Consider the following 20,000-nt stretch of genomic DNA (forward strand, 5'->3'; position numbering starts at 1 on the left):
AAACTAAACAAGGAGAAAGAATATATATTAGATTCTTACAAGAAAAAAAAAAGGCTAGAGGAAACAATGAATCCCCGGAAGCGTTTAGTGCCCCACGACTGTCAAACGTATCACAACGTAGCAAATAATCACACACAATATATGACGTGATTATTAAACGAAAGTGCACTCAGGAACTTATCGTGCATCATTTTCCCCGTGAACTCAGGAATATATATATATATATATATATATATATATATATATATATATCGTGTACGTTAATGCCGAGACGAAGACAAATAAACAAACACACGCCACAGCCCAAAAATTTTAGCATTCAACTGACCTTGGAATCTCTGATCTGACCATGTAAAGCATACACTGCAAACCTTGTCTTCCCTATCAAAAATTTTAACTTTTCAAATATGTTGCCGACATCATGATGGAACATTTTGCTCCGTCGAGTGCGCTGTCGACTTTTTAGAGCCGAGAACACCAAAACTTTTCATATATGAGACAAAGCGGTTGCTGTTGGTCAGAAAATTAGATCCCGGTGTTACCAGATACATTGCCATTTACGTAAGACGGTTCATATAAGTTGTGATATCCTTTACATAGAGCCATCCTCATAGACAGTGGCCTTTTAAACCCTTTTTAGGTGCTAGAACTGGGAATAAGAGCAACCAACTATAAATAACCGACCTACCAAACGCAGAACAATAAAGAACCAAATGACTAGCTTCGGGGCCAACATTAAAACCTAACCACCAGCCAGCCTTATGGACACAATTTTTATAATGGAATCAAAAACAAATTCCCCCCGAAAAAATTTCTTATGATTCTTCTACAGCAAACTCTACCTAGAATAGTGATATGAATATGCCTTCCTAGAACTGAACAACATACGAAAGAAAAATATATATGAAAACTTAAGACAAGGATGTCAAGTACTTGGCAACCGCCACTATGACGGGAAGACCAGGGGGCCACACAGAGGTGCCACGTCTCACGAGCGCTGGTGCCATATCTACGCAACCCTTACCATATGGTAGAGTTAGCAGCAAAACCTCCGTAAGATGGTACTTTCTCAGACTTCTGTCCTACCTAAGACTTCGAAACCACATTCCCGATATAAATTTTCTTTCAGTAAAACTAAAATCAACCAGTTTAACGCTGAAAATAGTGATGCCACTTTAAGTCTCCGAGATCCACTTTTCGGACACAGGCTATCGTCTTACTGCTAACCCATTAAGATCCCTCAGATTTTACGATTGTCTGATATTTCTCTTTTGGCTGGGTTTTATCTCCTAGCCACAAGAGTCACAAATAATGTTACACACTGCCGAAAAGAAATGCTTTGAAGTTTTAATTTGTGGAAAATGCTGTCTTCACAGGTGGGCAACACTACACTCGCGTGCTCAGACTAGTAGCAGCTGTGGCTACTTTTTCATAATATAAAGTAATTTTATATGAATTTCGTCTAATTCATCTAAGTATCAACATGACTAAGTTAATCGCCCACATTAGAACTGAGAATATCTGGTACGTAACTTGTGAAATACATAAACCCAAATGATAATAAAGACAGAATGGAAATGTTTTGATCTTTCAACATCTGGTTTACGGTGGCTATATTTTCTTTTCAACACACAGCAATAAACTTTCAGAGAGAAACGATCGATGGACAAACTTCAGAAGTGTTGCGACCAAAACTTTACTCCGTACTTTGAAGTGCACGAAAGTATATTTCTTCTATCTCTTCTGCTAGTTAATGACTCCCTCATATATATACATATACACACATATATATATATATATATATATATATATATATATATATATATATATATATATTTATATATATATATATATATATATATATATATATATATATATATATATATATATATATATATATATATATATATATAACCCCAAAACCCTTTCACACAGAGAGGTGCTGGGGCTATCATCCCAGGAACCCCTATCCATGGGGTTGCTCTGCGCAGGTCCAAGGTTGCGCTACACTCAGTAGCAAGGACATGCATGATGGGCTCGCCTGAATCCTTTATTAAGCGAGATCCCTGACGAGAGTGTATGCTCTTTCGTCAACTGATGACAATACAGCCTCGCCAGGGATGACTTCACTCGTGGTGTCTGCTCGAGCAGGCAGAGTCCGTCAAAGTGTATTTTATCAATTCACTTATCCCTGTCCCACGACCCCTTCTCTGAAAGGATCTTAGTATTACCCAGGATCGAGCGGAATGGACGGCAAGAACTCCTTATTTCAAAGAGTTCTTGGACAACAACATTTACTTTTCCTTCCTCACCCTGCCCCCACCTCTCTCTCTCTGTGTCTCTCTCTGTCTCTCTCTCAATCGTTTTTCAAGAAAATTAGGTTAGATGTGATTGCCTAACATAAATCTATGGCGGCATACACACATATACATATGAATAGATAGACAGATACATAGAATGTAAACTATTTACCACTATACCCCTAGAATCGAACCCCGGTCCAACCGCATGGCAGCCCCTAGGTATCCTTAACCCCAAAGCCACAATGAGCTCAAAACAAAAAAAACCTTCTTCCGTAACCTAGCGGTGATTCACGGACCTCGTGATCCGTCACGCATGCTCACCAGGTGGAAAGACTACTGCTCACGCTCTGGACAAGGAAGGAAGGTAGGAGGGCTTTTTGAATCGACTCCCAAGGCACTGTAGCGATGTGTTCATGGCTACGGAAGAATTATGCTGCTTAAAGCTTATCGTGGCTTAGGGATTAGGCCACCTAGCTGCCACACACAGATGAACCGGGGTAGGGGGTTCGATCCTCGAGGTAGTATAGAGAGGTAGGGAGATGACTTATAAAACCCATATATCTACGACAGTGTGTTCAGGTCCAGCCCCACCGCCATCATGGCCGGATGTGATCATTGCACAAGCCAGTTGCCAGCAGGTGTCCAAGTACATCTGACCGTCACGTGGTCGTGGTTGGAGAGTGGCACCGTACCAGCCAAGCCAAGCCAAGCCAAGCTCGCCACCAACCCACACAGTCTTCCTCCCGAGAAAGACATTCTAGAACCTTTTTTTTTTTTTTTTTTTTTACGATAAGCGGGTTTGAAAAGTCTTAACGATGAATTTCATATCGAGGTTCTCTGCCTCGTTCGGCCTGGCTTGGTGGAATAAACTTGATGATGACCGTTAAAAGGTTTTAGGTCAAAGGTCACGTCGTCATACGCAATAAGGGGGGAAATGAGTCACAACTTTTTGCGGTCTCCTTGGAGTTCAGTTGTATGTACCATATATCATAACCAGATCACGTAATATATTGAAAATGTAATGATGAATCCCGGATGATATCAAAACTACTACCCTCTTCATATAATTATCCATCTGCCTCATCATCTGTACCCCACACCTTCCTCGTACACACACAACACTTAACTCTACGCACACACCACGCCCAGTCACACCAACCCCTGCTCACTGCACGACCACTTGCTGCATGTAGGAAGAGAGGAAAGTGATTGGTTCTCAGTGAATGTAGGTTTGCGGCAGGGGTGTGTGATGTCTCCATGGTTGTTTAATTTGTTTATGGATGGGGTTGTTAGGGAGGTAAATGCAAGAGTCCTGGAAAGAGGGGCAAGTATGAAGTCTGTTGGGGATGAGAGAGCTTGGGAAGTGAGTCAGTTGTTGTTCGCTGATGATACAGCGCTGGTGGCTGATTCATGTGAGAAACTGCAGAAGCTGGTGACTGAGTTTGGTAAAGTGTGTGGAAGAAGAAAGTTAAGAGTAAATGTGAATAAGAGCAAGGTTATTAGGTACAGTAGGGGTGAGGGTCAAGTCAATTGGGAGGTGAGTTTGAATGGAGAAAAACTGGAGGAAGTGAAGTGTTTTAGATATCTGGGAGTGGATCTGTCAGCGGATGGAACCATGGAAGCGGAAGTGGATCATAGGGTGGGGGAGGGGGCGAAAATTTTGGGAGCCTTGAAAAATGTGTGGAAGACGAGAACATTATCTCGGAAAGCAAAAATGGGTATGTTTGAAGGAATAGTGGTTCCAACAATGTTGTATGGTTGCGAGGCGTGTAGCCGGCTATGGATAGAGATGTGCGCAGGAGGATGGATGTGCTGGAAATGAGATGTTTGAGGACAATGTGTGGTGTGAGGTGGTTTGAGCGAGTGAGTAACGTAAGGGTAAGAGAGATGTGTGGAAATAAAAAGAGCGTGGTTGAGAGAGCAGAAGAGGGTGTTTTGAAATGGTTTGGGCACATGGAGAGAATGAGTGAGGAAAGATTGACCAAGAGGATATATGTGTCGGAGGTGGAGGGAACGAGGAGAAGAGGGAGACCAAATTGGAGGTGGAAAGATGGAGTGAAAAAGATTTTGTGTGATCGGGGCCTGAACATGCAGGAGGGTGAAAGGAGGGCAAGGAATAGAGTGAATTGGAGCGATGTGGTATACAGGGGTTGACGTGCTGTCAGTGGATTGAATCAAGGCATGTGAAGCGTCTGGGGTAAACCATGGAAAGCTGTGTAGGTATGTATATTTGCGTGTGTGGACGTATGTACATGTGTATGGGGGGGGGGTTGGGCCATTTCTTTCGTCTGTTTCCTTGCGCTACCTCGCAAACGCGGGAGACAGCGACAAAGTATAAAAAAAAAAAAAAAAAAAAAAAAAAATAATAATAATAATAATATTAATAATAATAATAATGATAATAATAATAATAATAATATTTATAATAATAATAATAATAATAATAATAATAATAATAGTAATAATAATAATGATTTAATGATAAAATACTTCTACGACTACTACCACTACTATTAATAATAATAATAATAATAATAATAATAATAATAATGATAATAATAATAATAATGATAACAATAATAATTATAATAAAACACTTCTACGACTACTACCACTACTATTAATAATAATAATAATAATAATAATAAAATAATAATAACAATAATAATAATAATACTACTACTACTACTACTACTACTAATAATAATAATAATAATAATACGCTTAACTGATTATAAGATACAGCCAAAGGCTGAAAATATATGGACAAAATGTGTTACATATGCATCGGGGCTATGGCAAGGGGACAGACTGTCAAACATTAAAGATCGTTTCATATGTTCGAGGTTTCTGGAAAAGGAATGTTGGGGAAGCGATCTGGAAATGATCTCACTCGATGTGACCCTATGTCGAACTGCAACAAGGGGACGAGGGCTCTCTGGTGGTAGGAGGTGACGATGGCGTCATGTGATGACTAGTGTGATCAGAGCACCTTTCATAGCTGGCGTAAGAGGATGATGTTGCATCCCCACTGTTGCACCTTCTCTAACAGCCCAGTTTGTGGTAGTTAAGGAGGAAGGCTAGGCTGGGGGGGAAGACACAGGTGAATTGGAGGAGACTGAAAGTTGTGGTGTAAATGTTCATGAATTCAGTCGCAGGCGCAGCAGTTGTCTTCAGTCCACATGGAATGTGGAGACGATAGCTGGAGGATCTGATGAGAGTCATGACGTGTTCCTCCCAGCTCAGTTTACCATCCAGAGGAACACGGGGAAGCTCGGTGGAATGAATATGGACGAGCCCTAAGGGGTCTTGTTAAGCAGTAAGGGTGATGCATGATTGGAAATGATACCTTAGTACGTAATTACCGACTTAGGTTCGATAGACTGTGACGTAGTTTTCGGTGTTGTGTCTAAGAGCGCTCTGGAAGGCTGTGTGTAGTGTGGCGAGTAGGTAGATGTCAACGCAGGGGACAATGGTAAACTAGCTAATGTACTCTCGTCGAGCAGGTGGTGCCATACGGGGATCTTTTGTGAGGATGTAGCAAGCACAAGGGTCCCAGCGTCTGTAGCCTGCGGGGCGCAACAGGTAAGGAACTGGAAGGTTGCAAAGGCCACTCGCAATCTTACAGCCTGGCGACCTGGCGAGTCGTGGGATGGAGACATCGCAAGCCAGTAGTGTTGATAGCTCTATCGATGACAGTCTTGTGGTCGACTAAGTTCGAGAGCCGCTGACGGTGGAGGAGTTATTATTAATGAACGCTGGGAGTCACAAGGGGTCGTGCGTCTCTCTGGGTTGCGACAGATAAAATCGAGGGAGCGGACGAAGCCATGAATGGGCCGGCGACAGAGGTGTGAAATTACCATCTTTGAATATTATTTGTGTGTGTTCCGGGGAGGGAGTTTTACACTAGTGATGTCATGTGTGTGTGTGTGTGTGTGTGTGTGTGTGTGTGTGTTTTATACTGCCCTTAAATCATGACTGCTCTTACACGGTGATATAAATGTGTTTTGTGGTATCACGTTCACTTATCAACAATATATCAGAGTGAGGGAAGTACCTGTATATTACATGCTGACGGATACATAATACGTGCTCGGAAGATTACGAGAAACTATCTCATTTAACATAAAAGATCAGATATGTCAGACAACAGAGAGTTGTAAGCTGGAGAAAATCATGGCTGAAGACACTCCTAAGAGCAGGATGACGAAGCTCATAAATTGCCTGTAAATTTCCGCCGGCCTGACCCTTGACCTGAAATTGCGTGATAGACACGCCGCTTGGCGATAACCATCGCTCAAACACAGTAGTCATCCTCAGTGCTCGGTGATCACCCAGATTGAAACATAATCCGTAAATGTTACTCATCTCAAGAGGTCCGAGGGGATGCGGCTCTGGCGACCCACGACGTCACAGGTCAGGTCAGGTGCTGAGATGACTGAGGGGAGGTCACACGACGAACGACCAGCAGCGAATCATTTGACCCCCGAAGAGATTCCTAACGGCCAGGCAAGACTTCATAACTCTCCAGTGGTGCGCACTCGCGCGCGCACACACACACACTATTCATATACGGAGAGAGAGAGAGAGAGAGAGAGAGAGAGAGAGAGAGAGAGAGAGAGAGAGAGAGAGAGAGAGGGGGGGGGGGGGATGCAGACTCCAGTCAAAAGGTCGGGGAAGACGTTTCCACGGACCTCAGTGTCACCATTAGGGCCCGGCAAAGCCTCTTCAAACATTTCGCAACGTCTACCCTGACATGTCGGATGGAGTTGCAAATCCATAACTTCTTCAGCCGTAAAGAGGATGTATGAATTACCCCACCCCCCACCACACACACACACACACACCCCAGAACCTGACGCACAAGTCGCTGGCACTGTCAGAACCACCTCGCCCGGGCGGCTCCCGTAGCAGAATCACCTGCGCTGCTGAGCCTTGGTGTCGAGGGTATAGCGAGCGTGTGTATGATCTTGAACGTCGCCGGAGTGTGTTCACAGTATCTCAGATTGGTGGTTTTTAACCTGACGTTGAGGGCCTTACTAAAACAACCCTTGTGGTCGATAAGTTCTTGAGTTCAAGTGACCAGACCCACACGGTGGTGGAAGACATCAGTACCATGGACGTAAAATGATCAACATCCACTGAAGACGTCGGTTCTACCCCGGAGCTGACGACACGACCGTGAGTGCGCCCTCCTTCTCGCGGGAGAATAACATACCACCTCACCCAGTCATATCCAGCGAGACTCATGATTATCCCCGCCACTGTGGTGCCTCCACCCACCACTCTATCTCTGAGCTCAAACCTCTCCCTCCTCTCCTCCCCCCACCCAACCCACCACTCTATCTCTGAGCTCAAACCTCCCACTTCTCCCCTCCCCCGACCCAACCCACCACTCTATCTCTGAGCTCAAACCTCCCCCTTCTCCCCTCCCCCGACCCAACCCACCACTCTATGAACTGAAGACACGTATGGTGATCTTGTCCTGACCCTCCCGGATCACCAGGCGACAATCGCCAATACATTAAGGAAAATGGCTGACTCCTGCCTCGGCCCAGCCTCTGAAGACCAGTTGGACCGAGCTCACCAAATCTGTCAACTGCTCCCTCCCTCCCCTTCCCTTTCCCTTCCCTTCTCCCCCCACTGACTGGCAAAATTCCAGCGCCCATGAGACCGCCCTTCTTCCCCCCCACTACTTCTTCGGCGCCTCCCTCGGAACATTAAGAAAGAAATATGGTGACATTAGACCCATTATCGTCGGAAACATCCGTCGTCGCCGGGTACCTTTTAGGAGGCTGGCAGTCGTAGGCACAGCATCTGCTGCTGGGGAGGAAGTACTCGCTTCACTGATAATATAGACTGAAGCAGGTCTTTGAAAACAAGATGCGAAGCACCGATTGAAAACTATGATTCATAAGACAAATGAACAGCCAGACAAGAACCAAACAAGAGAACGCTCTTGGAATGAAGTACTCAAACAGTTACCAACCAGCAGGAGTTTTAATCCCTTGAGCACGACGGTATATGAGTCGTGTGTGTGTGTGTGTGTGTGTGTGTGTGTGTGTGTGTGTGTGTGTGAGATGGCTTGGCCTTTGGCCCCAACGGTTGTACCGTCGTGCTCAGGAGGTCATTTTAACTCAAAGTCTCGATCCTTTTCGTTCCTTTCCACGTCGTTGACCCTCGGTGACACACGTGTGTAAGTGTATGACAAACACACACACACACACACACACACACACACACACACACTAATGCCTCCTCCTCACCCGAAACCCAAGACAGTCGCCAGATGCATCGCCAAGTACGTGCTCGTAGCCCTGCTCTTTGAAGATATGAATTATCATCCACTGCAACAAGGAGGAGGGGTTTCCAAATATTTACATGCAAATTTACGAGTTAATGAAATTTTTCATTCCAGGGGAGGAAGCCGTTAAATATTTTCCCGTCACATGCATATGCAAAGGGGTGCAAATGACGAACAAAATCCAATTTCTTTCTCTAAAAGACGAGGCAAATATAAAGAGCAGCTTTTATGCCACTGGGCATCCCAACGATTGAAATAATTTTCACAAATGTTTGAAATGTTCTGAAAAAAAAGGGGATCTGTAATGTTCCTGTCCATTTATTTTCTTTTCGCATTCGAAGTGGGGTAGTAAACCCCAGGTCTACGAAGCTATCAGATGATTGTAAAACATTTACAGGTACGTTTGAATCCAGGACTTGTGAGGAGGTCTTATGAAAAAAGGCTATCAGGAGAAAGAATGCAGAGGGTCGTAAACAAATAAACTCCGAGGTAGATGTCTGGGTGTGTTACTGCCAAACTATCAATAAAATATTTAAGCGCTGCTCGAGCAACCAGGTCTTACGTCATCTTGACAAATAACTGCTTTAGTCTATCACGAATGATATCTTCACGGTTCCCGAGCGCCAGCGATACAGTCTCAGTGTCGTGGATGAATTCTCTTGAGAAAGTTAACATTCGGAACCTCACTGAAATTCGACTGGAAATCGCCCATCCGTGTCAAGGGCAGACGAACAAGAACACACATGATCTATACCCGGTGACGACGAGGCAGTTCCCCTCAAATGGTCACGGGGGGGGGGGGGGGGATGTTTGAAGTCGTCCCAATCACGTCACGACAATAGGAACTGATCTATGAATGATGCGATGTAGAAAGTCGTCTTCTCACCTTTCGGAGAAGGAGTCAGATGACTATTCCGCCTCAGCTGGTCCCGAGCTGAGAGAAATGAGCGGCAGCATATAGAAGAGAGAGAAAAAAAAATATCACAAGCCGAGGAAGAAACCTGATTATCATATATAATATAAGAAAGCGCGAGATGGAACGCCGTTTAATCAACGAGGGTAAAAAGTGATGATAACAGAAGTAAGGGAAAAATGACATAGAACTGGTTGTGGGTGGGAGGTTGGGCGAGGCTCTGATGATGAGTTGACACGAGAAACACAGACAACAGGAGGCCTGATTGGCCCACGACTGGGTTGTCTGGTAAGAAGAAGAAAAAAGAGACTTTACACTAAAACATATGTTCCCTTCTCGTCGAAATGAGAATGGCATATAATAATGAAGAACCATTATGAGGATCCCCCAAAGGGATGTCTCACTCCCAGGCTTAACACTTGGATACCAAGGTGTGCGTCTAGGCTGACAGTAAATAGAGACATATGCTTTCAGATGATGTGACATGACGACCCCAGCAAGCTCTACACTGGTTCATCCTGGCCTTCCTTTACCTATCTGGCTTCTTTCTGGCTTATTCTCTTCCCCTCCTATGTCTTTTCTATCTCCGGGTTCCTCACTGTTTCCTATCCTTGTTCACTTACCCTTTCTCAAGTCCGCTATACTTTTTTTCTTTTACATATGCATTCTCTGCGAGTTTCTTTTCCCCCCTTTCTTCTTAACGCCCTCCTTCATCTGCTTTTTTCCTTCTTGTCCATCCACTATATTTCTATTGTCTCCTTTTTTTTCTCCCCCTCACTGTCTCGCTTCGTGCTTCGTTATTCCTCGTCTGCGTGTCTTTGTCTTCGGTTACTCTTGTTCCTTTTGATGTTACCATCTTTCCCTCTCCCACATCTTTAGTGGTCTCGTTTCTCTCTCTTTACTGACCTCTTCGTTTCTGTTTTCCACCGAGTCTGTTTCTTAACCAAACTACTGTGGCTGTTTCCAGTCTGCTTCTCTTACACCATCTCCGTTTTCAAACATGGTGTCGGAATTTCGTCCCTTTCAGTTTATCCTCTCTCTCTCTCTCTCTCTCTCTCTCTCTCTCTCTCTCTCTCTCTCTCTCTCTCTCTCTCTCTCTCTCCCAATCTCTAATTTCTTTCCATCTTCCCACGCCCACACCCGAGTGACTCAACACACAGTCTCCTCCTCCTCAACCCTCGCTGTCACCCTTCTCTTACTGGTTCGTGGTCCCCCGTCCAGTACTAACGAGTAATCATACACATACCGACACGCATGTAACAACTCCCTTCGTACAGAAGAGATAGGTAACGACACATAATGCAGTGGAGTTATATAAAGGTGAGAGAGAGACGGAGTTCTTAAGAAAAGACTGCCGTCAGTCATATGTCTGGTCTGCAAGACGCTAGAGACGAAATGAAGAAACAGAGAGAGAGAGAGAGAGAGAGAGAGAGAGAGAGAGAGAGAGAGAGAGAGAGAGAGAGAGAGAGAGAGAGAGAACGCAAAGGACACTTTTTTTTCTTATTTTACGCTGGGAGAGGATAAGAATTGGGGTCCCTCAAGGCTGTGTTTGAACCACGACTACCTTTGATCTACGTCAATGGCTTGTACGATGAATTTAAGTCATACCCGGAGACTATCATTATTCTTTTCCTTTTTCACGAAATCATAAATAAGATGTGGAGTAACGAGTGCAACTCTGAGCGCCTTTTGCACAGAAACCTACGAAAGTCCACAGGAATGGGAACGAGGTACCACACTCAAACGAAATGACTTTAAAAAAGAGAAGACCTCTTGACTTGGCTTCGCTGAAGGAAAATAGATCATAAGAAACATGATAACCATCTTTAAATGCCAAGATCATCATACAATATTAACACGGACTAATTTCTCGAAGGTCGCGAGAAGGTCTTCAAAACGTGAGGACATAAAGAGGAGAGATGCCTGGCAAGAGAGGCGGTTCGAGGGATCAAAGCCAACGTTCCCTCGACAAAAGACTGACGGACACGTGGAGCGATCTGAGTTATTATAGACGAAATGATGTGAAGGATTACACTTGGAAAAATCACGCATCATTACGGGAGAAATGTGAGTGGTAAGAGAGAGAGAGAGAGAAACAGGGTTCCAAGAGTGTTGTAAAAATCTTCTTCGCCACGTTGGACACGTAAGTATTCACGTACACGTCTATGATGAAATACAAAGAGGGGAAAGTTTTCGTGAATGCTTTCGTCGTGTACCACAGAAAGCTGAAGGTTTTCTTTAAATGATAAGATCTATACATCAGATGCGTCTTCACGCCTTGTCTCCCTGAGCAAAGACATTCACTCGGGATGAGGAGAGGAGAATCGTTACGGCCCCAAGCCGTTCCTCAAAACGGCTTCTCACAATACATGAAACGGAGACCTCATCATCTCCCGACTGATGCTCACACAGTCTGGCGTGAGAGACTACGAAAGAGACCACGCGATGGAAGAGACGTGGGAAAAATGACATAAAACCGGGCTCTGTGTGTGTGTGTGTGTGTGTGTGTGTGTGTGTGTGTGTGTGTGTGGCCGCAGGGAAGCCAACAAAACACTGACCGCACCGATCTTGTCTCTTGCAGATCTGGCTCAAGCCACATCACAAAGACTTGCTCTCTCTCTCCTTCTCCTCCTCCTCCGCCCGCCACATCTCTCGTACCTACCGACCCTCAATCCAGCCTTGAAGTTAATGCACTTGGAGAGCACGAATGCAGCAGCGCTCAAGCCAAACGAGCGTCTCAGCATTGCTCTCGTATCAAAAAATTGCCAGCTGACTCCAGGGAGACTCGCTGAACCGCTAGCATTCCTCATTAGCACGGACACTATAGGTGTAACCTTGTACATACGACGGTTTAAGTAAGCTGACGAACTATGACGGATTTGTGTCGAGTTCTGGAAGCTGTTATATGTAATAAATGTTTAAAAAAATTCCAAGTTTTATGGAAAAATGAGCATTTAAGTCGGGTCGAAGGTCACGTTACCAGATAAAATTTCCAAATTTTATGGAAAAATGAACAATTAAGAGTCAGGTCACAGGTCACGTTACCAGATAAAATTTCCAAATTTTAAGGAAAAATGAACAATTAAGAGTCAGGTCACAGGTCACGTTACCAGATAAAATTTCCAAATCTTATGGAAAAATGTACATTTAAGAAGAGTCAGGTCACAGGTCACGTCATCAGAGCTTAAGGATCGAACCGTCGTCGAGCCTGAGGGGAGAAACTCTCTATACCACAAACAAACATACAATAAAAAAAAAAGGGAATCAAACGAAACCGAGTCAACTGTAATGAGCAGATTCGGAACCTCATGGACTGCCACTGACATCCCTTCCAGCCTTGTGCAGTTTGTGCTTGTTATAAGAGATCTGATCCCTCTGGTGCCCGACGGGAGGAGCCTTTTAACCACACACACCCCCTCCTTCACCTGTTTACCACTCGGGAATCAAGGGCAAATAGAGGTTGGGTTTAAATGGAACCTGGAAATCCGTAAACAGAAAGAGAAGTATTGTTATGTCCAAGTGGAAGATTTACAGCTGGTAATTGGCAGTGAGCTTGTTAGGGGCTTCCGTGTAACCAGGAACACAGATGTAGAAACAGGGAGAAGGATTGCCACATAAGCTGCAGATAACAAGTGTAATATATGTCTCAATATATATATATATATATATATATATATATATATATATATATATATATATATATATATATATGACTGCCTTATCATTGAGTACTAAGTTGTGAATGACTTGCTACGTCATAATCCTCAGGTTCGTGACCTTACTATTAATCATAAGTATGAATATAACGACTAAACGATGATGAATGTTCAGGATTAATCATCACGTCTTCGCTCCCCCCTGCTTAACGAGGCGTCTCCAGGTCCTGTCGTTATCAAGATAATAATAATAAAAACAAATATATATATCATTTTCTGAATGCGTTTTACTTGTCTCTTCGTCTTTAAGCTTTCTGCACGGAAGACCATGTTGAAGTGAGTTGATCAATATAAGCCACCTAACAACCACTGGTCTCACGGTCAAGCTGGAAGGTGTAGTGTAAAATGTAAAGACCAGCTTGACGCGTCTTACCTTCTTTTCTGACGTGATGAATTTTGATGACTGTGCCCAGTACACCTGTGGTGAACAACCTAGATCTCCGATCATGTTCCGTATGCTAATATCATCAAACCCCTTTAATTGGTCAAGCTAAATTCATATTTTTTTCTTCCAGAGAGGTCAAGGTACGAGCGCGCCCTTCCACTGCTCCGGCAGATGAGTGTAGCCAGAGTGAACGTATGCAGCCAACCAACACTTTGAAGCTCTTCCAAGCTGAATGGTCCATTAAGAGGGCATTCTGGTCGAGCAAACCTGATAGTCGATAAGACTCACAATCAGAGAGACAACACGAAATCTGAAGGCTTAAAATCAGACGAGATTCGGAATGAGAAAAAAGAATTGAGAAAGAAAATTTAGAATCATAGGATTTACAATTAGAGATGATGAAGGTCTGGAGATGATTCAAGACTGAAGAGAATTTACGTACAAGGACACTTTAGAATTAGAGAGATTAGTGAAAGTCTAGAATCAAAATAGGACTGGTGACTGGATAGATTTGAAAATCTTTAAAAAAAAGAAAAAAAAAGAGGGCGCAGGACACACGCTCAGAGGACGATACTCTTCACCGATGAAACATTAAACACATGCAAAGCAGAAACTCAGATCAGCAAATTTCATGTTGACCCTGTGTTGGGGGTGACCATGGTGAATATAACAACAACAAGCACGCCAGTCTTCCCTCGAAGTGTCCAGAGTGATGGTACATAGAAGGACGTGAGGAGGACAGATAACAAGGGACCTGATGGTCTATGGCGAGGTTATCTGCTGGAGGACAGAGCGTGGGAAGGACAGATAACAGGAGACCCGCTGTTCCTGCCGGAGGACAGTACATATGGGAAGGACAGATAACAAGAGCCCTGGTGGTCCAAGACGAGGTTATCCGCTGAAGGAGAGAGAACGAGAGAGTACACGGAAAGCAGCGATAACATGAAATCGGATGGTCCACGATGAAGTTACCCGTAAATGGACATGAGACATCATGAAAGTCTTGGAATAGTAAACCATATAGCCAATAACCCCTGCAGAGGTTACAGCAGAGTTTGGTGGTATGGAACCCCATGTTTGAAGGTTCACATCACGGATATAGTGTTGGGTATTCCACAGCAAACAGACACAACCTCAATTTACAGTTTATGATCCCTTGGTACGCCGAATAATCGTCACAAATTTTGACGTTCGTGTGCGTGTGTGTGTGTGTGTGTGTGTGTGTGTGTGTGTGTGTGTGTGTGTAATGGACGTAAACACCTTAAAATCTATAAGCTAAGCCAAGGAGAGGTTGATACGACAAATTACCTCAAACGTTGCCTGATGGATGGCTGATATACCTTTCCACGTGTACGATCTTAATGTACCTCGCTTACCCGGGTTCCGTTGAATGTGATGAGGTGACCAATCAACGGGACTGAATCTTTGTTTTCATCACAATCAACATCCTCATCATCAATATTACCATCACTATCTTATCATCCGTTATCACCGATGTATCATCGTCAGCTTCACTATCGCCACCCGTCATTCTTATCGGCGCTGTCAACACAGATACGTTATCACGAACGCTGGAGCTTATCACGCCCCGGGGGAAAAAAAAAAGAAGAAAAAACAGGTCACCAGCAGATGATTACAGTGTCCCTGTGTCAGACAGTACGGCCATGATGAGGCTGTGGTAGATTTCCTGGGACTGGCGGTGGTTTTAGTGAGAACTATGCGTTATCAAGAGAGTATGACGCAATACGCTGAGGGAGCCTTCGCTTCGCATTTTATGATACCCTCTGACCTTATTACAATTATAACAATAATACTGCTACTACTACTACTAATAATAATAATGATAATAATAATGATATATTTCCAAGAGGTTAAGGACATTCATACCGTACTGATTAAAGTATGTACACCATCAAAGCGTTTCTAATTACACAATAGATAGAGAAAAAGAATACACTTTGATGTTCGCCTACGCCTACCTGAACACAGCGCCCTTATGCCTAACCCAGCCACAAATTCCTATCCCCTGACGTCCCTACTTCACAACACTCCGTCCTCAGCTTCGTTTCCCGTGCCAGCCTATCCACTAGACCTCTGCTGCAACGCGTCAACATGAGGCTGAACTTACGAATGCCACGCAACGCGTCCATGAGGCGTCGTATTCCACACGAGGCAAACGAACGTGTTTAGTTCTGACCCAAGTCCAGTACAGCAGCCCACGAGGTGACGACTCACACACGTCGAAGTCCCTCGACAGACGGGTCTTAAGTAACATGAGAGAGTCGGGCAGATTCCTTGTCGAAGTCACGAACAATTGTAGACGAAAATCATCACAGAGGAAAAAGGTAAAATACACCAAACCTGATAAACGCTACGTGTAAACACACACACACACACACACACACACACACACACACACACTGCTATATTTGTCTAACCTGAGGTTAGAACTATGTCTATATTCTTTTTCTTGATCAACAAAGAACGATAAAGTTTTATCACTCACTGATGATAACACAATTGAGAAATACAGGGAAGGGATTACACCTCACAGATGGTGCATATACAGACGCTATATACATCACAGATGATATATATATATATATATATATATATATATATATATATATATATATATATATATATATATATATGTATCCCTGAGGAGGACCTACGCGGCGTGGAAGAATACCAGCGATATCCTTGTAGACGCAAAGGGGAAGACCCTCACAGTTCGTAAGAGGTCGGCTACAGCAACAGGATCTGACACGTCTTACAAGAGATGTGATTTCCTGTACGTATGTATTAATCTGCCGTTGAGGCGAATCCCACCGGACGTCCATGGGATTAGGGAGAAGGAAATCATATCACGTAAGGGATCCCCGTCACTTCCTCGCTCGTAAGGGGGTGGGGGAAAAAAAAAATGATTTCGATCTGGCCTCCTCCAGCATGTTCCTCCGTCTTAGGTCTGCCAGTCTTGATCATCATCATCATTATGTAACTCCGAAGGACACATTTCGTGGGACTTCTGCAGCTTCATGGCTGCGCTCCACGAAGAAGCAGGGGAAGGTATGGATGGATCTCTTCAGTGCACGAGGGTGGCCAAGGAGATCGTAGTCTTCGACGGTGATACAGCCTAGCCGAAGATGACTTCTCATTCGCGCGGCGTAACGACAAGCGGGTGGAGTCCGGTAACACCAAGGCCACGACCGTGAGTTCGAGGGTAACATTTATCAACACATCCTCTGCACGGGTGGAAACCATGCGAGGCAGATGATGTCAAGGTGTGTCGTAATATCTGACAACATTCTAAGGAGACTTTTCTGAAACGCACCAGCATGACGTAACATGGGCAGATGTTGTACATTCGCTTTCGTTTTAATCCCTTGGGAAGAACGGTTCGACCCTTGAACACGACGGTTCGACCCTTGAGCAAGACGGCTCGACTCTCGAGCACGACGGTTCGACCCTTTAGCACGACGTTACGACCCTTGAGCACGACGGTTCGGCCCTTGAGCACGACGGTTCGGCCCTTGAGCATGACGTTACGACCCTTGAGCACGACGATTCGACCCTTGGACACGACGTTACGACCCTTGAGCATGACGTTACGACCCTTGAGCACGACGTTACGACCCTTAAGCACGACGGTTCGACCCTAGAAATATTTGAACAACTCCTCAGTTTAGTTATCAAGACAGATTAGCTGGAGAGATATTTCAACGACAGAAAAGAAGAAAAGGCATTGAAAATATCGAGTAAAAAGTCGTGAGACGAATGAACTAACGTTCGTAGTCCATAACTCTATGCAATTGAACGGGGAGAGACGATGGTGTGAGACACACAGAGAGATGTAGACAGAGACAGACTAGCTACGTCGAGATGCTGACATGAGGGATGGTGCGCGCGTTGCGGGCAACGTAGAGAAAGGCGTGACGAGAGAACGAGACAAAGGAGGGAGATAAGAGAGAGAGAGAGAGAGAGAGAGAGAGAGAGAGAGAGAGAGAGAGAGAGAGAGAGAGAGAGAGAGAGAGAGAGATGGGAAAGTGAGAGGGCTAGAATTCTGAGAACCATTACCCAGGATTTCACCGGACGTGTCCCTGACTGACTGACGCCCACTAAGGGAACTTTTGACTCATTTGCATGAGGGGGGGGGGGGTTCTTAATTGGCATTCGTCACCAAGGGGGGGTCAGGTCGCCGCCAGACATCCTGACAAACATCTTTTTCATCTCGGCTCCACAGCCTTTTCCGTCTAGCCCCGCAGTACCTTATTTGTGATACAAGAATACCACAACCTTCCCATGTACCTGTTAACCTTCCCTTCCCCCATCCCCCATCTTCTCCCATACGCACCCCATCACCCCCAACCCTCCCTTCTCGACCAATTATCTCCTGCCCCATCCACTACGCCCTGTGGGAGACATGAACGTAAATTACCATTACAGTAATTAACTTCGTGACCAGTTAACAGAATCAAATACAGCAAGAAACCTCCGTTCATTTACAAGGAGATATGAATAAGCATTTCAGGCAGATTCTTATCTGCATATCCCTCTGCATTTACATAGTACAGTAGTAAGATACAGCTACATATATATATATATATATATATGCAAGTCTGGTACTGTATTAGCAAAACTGAGCCTGCGAGACTATGATGCGATGCAGAGATGATGCAGTTTGCAGAAACGTCTGACAGTAAGCTGGATTCTTTGCGTGTGTGTGTGTGTGTGTGTGTGTGTGAGAGAGAGAGAGAGAGAGAGAGAGAGAGAGAGAGAGAGAGAGAGAGAGAGAGAGAGAGAGAGAGAGGGGGGAGAGTGGGGGTGAGTTAAGAATGAAGACTAAGGAGAGGAGGAGGAGGAGGCAAAGCCCACAATAACAAGGGGTCTTTTGGGAGTCCTTAAAGCCCCTTCCCCAACATTCGGCTGGTATAATCCCTAATCCCTAGATAAAAGGGGGGAGGAGGAGACTAGGGTTGAAATGGGGATGGGAAGGGTGGGGTTAGCGCTTATTTTAGGGATTATATCCTTCCTCTCCCTACCTGAAGCTAAATCCATAAGTTGATTGGGTCACCCTAACTGGACAAGGGATGAGGGGGAGGAGTTTTGTGTTAGGGTTTAGGGGGGGGGGCTAATATTCCTAGCAACACCACATACCTGCTGGTGGGTGGTTATGGTGGTGGGTGGTTATGGTGGTGGGTGGTTACGGTGGTATGTGGTTATGGTGGTGGGTGGTTATGGTGGTGGGTGGTTATGGTGGTGGGTGGTTATGGTGGTGGGTGGTTACGGTGGTGGGTGGTTACGGTGGAGGGTGGTTACGGTAGTGGGTTGTTAAAGAAGTGGGTAGGTAAATGGTTGGGTGGTTAGGTGTCGTTAGAGAAGTCAGTGGCCTTCATAGTGGTTATAGTAATGTGTGGGTATTCAGTGGATGTGAACCTACAATATCGCCCCCTCTTGAAGCAACGCTACATCCTTTTTGAAGCGGGGCGACCCACCTGGGAAAGAAAAGGGTTTCTCTTGCGGAAAAAAAAAGAAATAAGTGTCAAATGAGCTTATGATGAGCGGTGAAACCCTGTCCGTGACAACGTTCTCCAAACCTTCGAGTGTATGGGTATGAAAACCCACACAGCCAGTCAAGGTTTTTTTTCACATCTGCCACATTTGCCGTGGTTCACCGGAGGAGGAAAAACGAAATAAATATCAACAACCCACGGTGTGATGGATAATGGTCGGACCTACCTGAAAAAAAAAAGAAATTATATACTTTGTACTGTACTGTGGGATTGAGTGAGAGACTGGGTAAAAAGAATGGGTGTTGAACTGAGTGGGTGGAGGAGATCAGCAGAAGACTGGCTGGCGAACTGGGTGGAGGGGGGGAGTATTGGTTTGGGAATGGGTGGCGAACTGGGCGGGGGGACCAGTAGTATGATTCAGTGTGAGGAGAATGGGTGGAGATTTTGGGTGAAGGGCCAGGTGGAACTAGGTGGGTCAGGGGATACTTAATGGAGTATTGTCTCTCGTCTCTGAGAGGGTTGGGTGGGTGTTCCAACCCGGGTACCATCCAAACCGAGGTACATTAAGATTAAGAAGAACCTCTGAACACATCTGGTTGTCTGGTAAATTATACCGGTGACTTCAGGATGAAACTCCACAGCGGGAAACCTGTGTTCGTTCAGATTTACATCTGTTTACATCACATTTAAAATGAAGTGAGAGAGTAAATTATTTTCTTACTGTACCATAAATTCCATTACGTGTGCGATGGTTTTTTCTTTTTACAGTATTCGTTCACAGGTGGACCATTCGTATGACACAACCATCAGCATTATATTCTATAATGATGAACCATCCACATCGTACAACCATTCATACAGCGGCA

The sequence above is a fragment of the Panulirus ornatus genome, chromosome 21 (genome assembly GCF_036320965.1).
Source record: "Panulirus ornatus isolate Po-2019 chromosome 21, ASM3632096v1, whole genome shotgun sequence".
In the NCBI taxonomy this organism is placed as follows: Eukaryota; Metazoa; Arthropoda; class Malacostraca; order Decapoda; family Palinuridae; genus Panulirus; species Panulirus ornatus.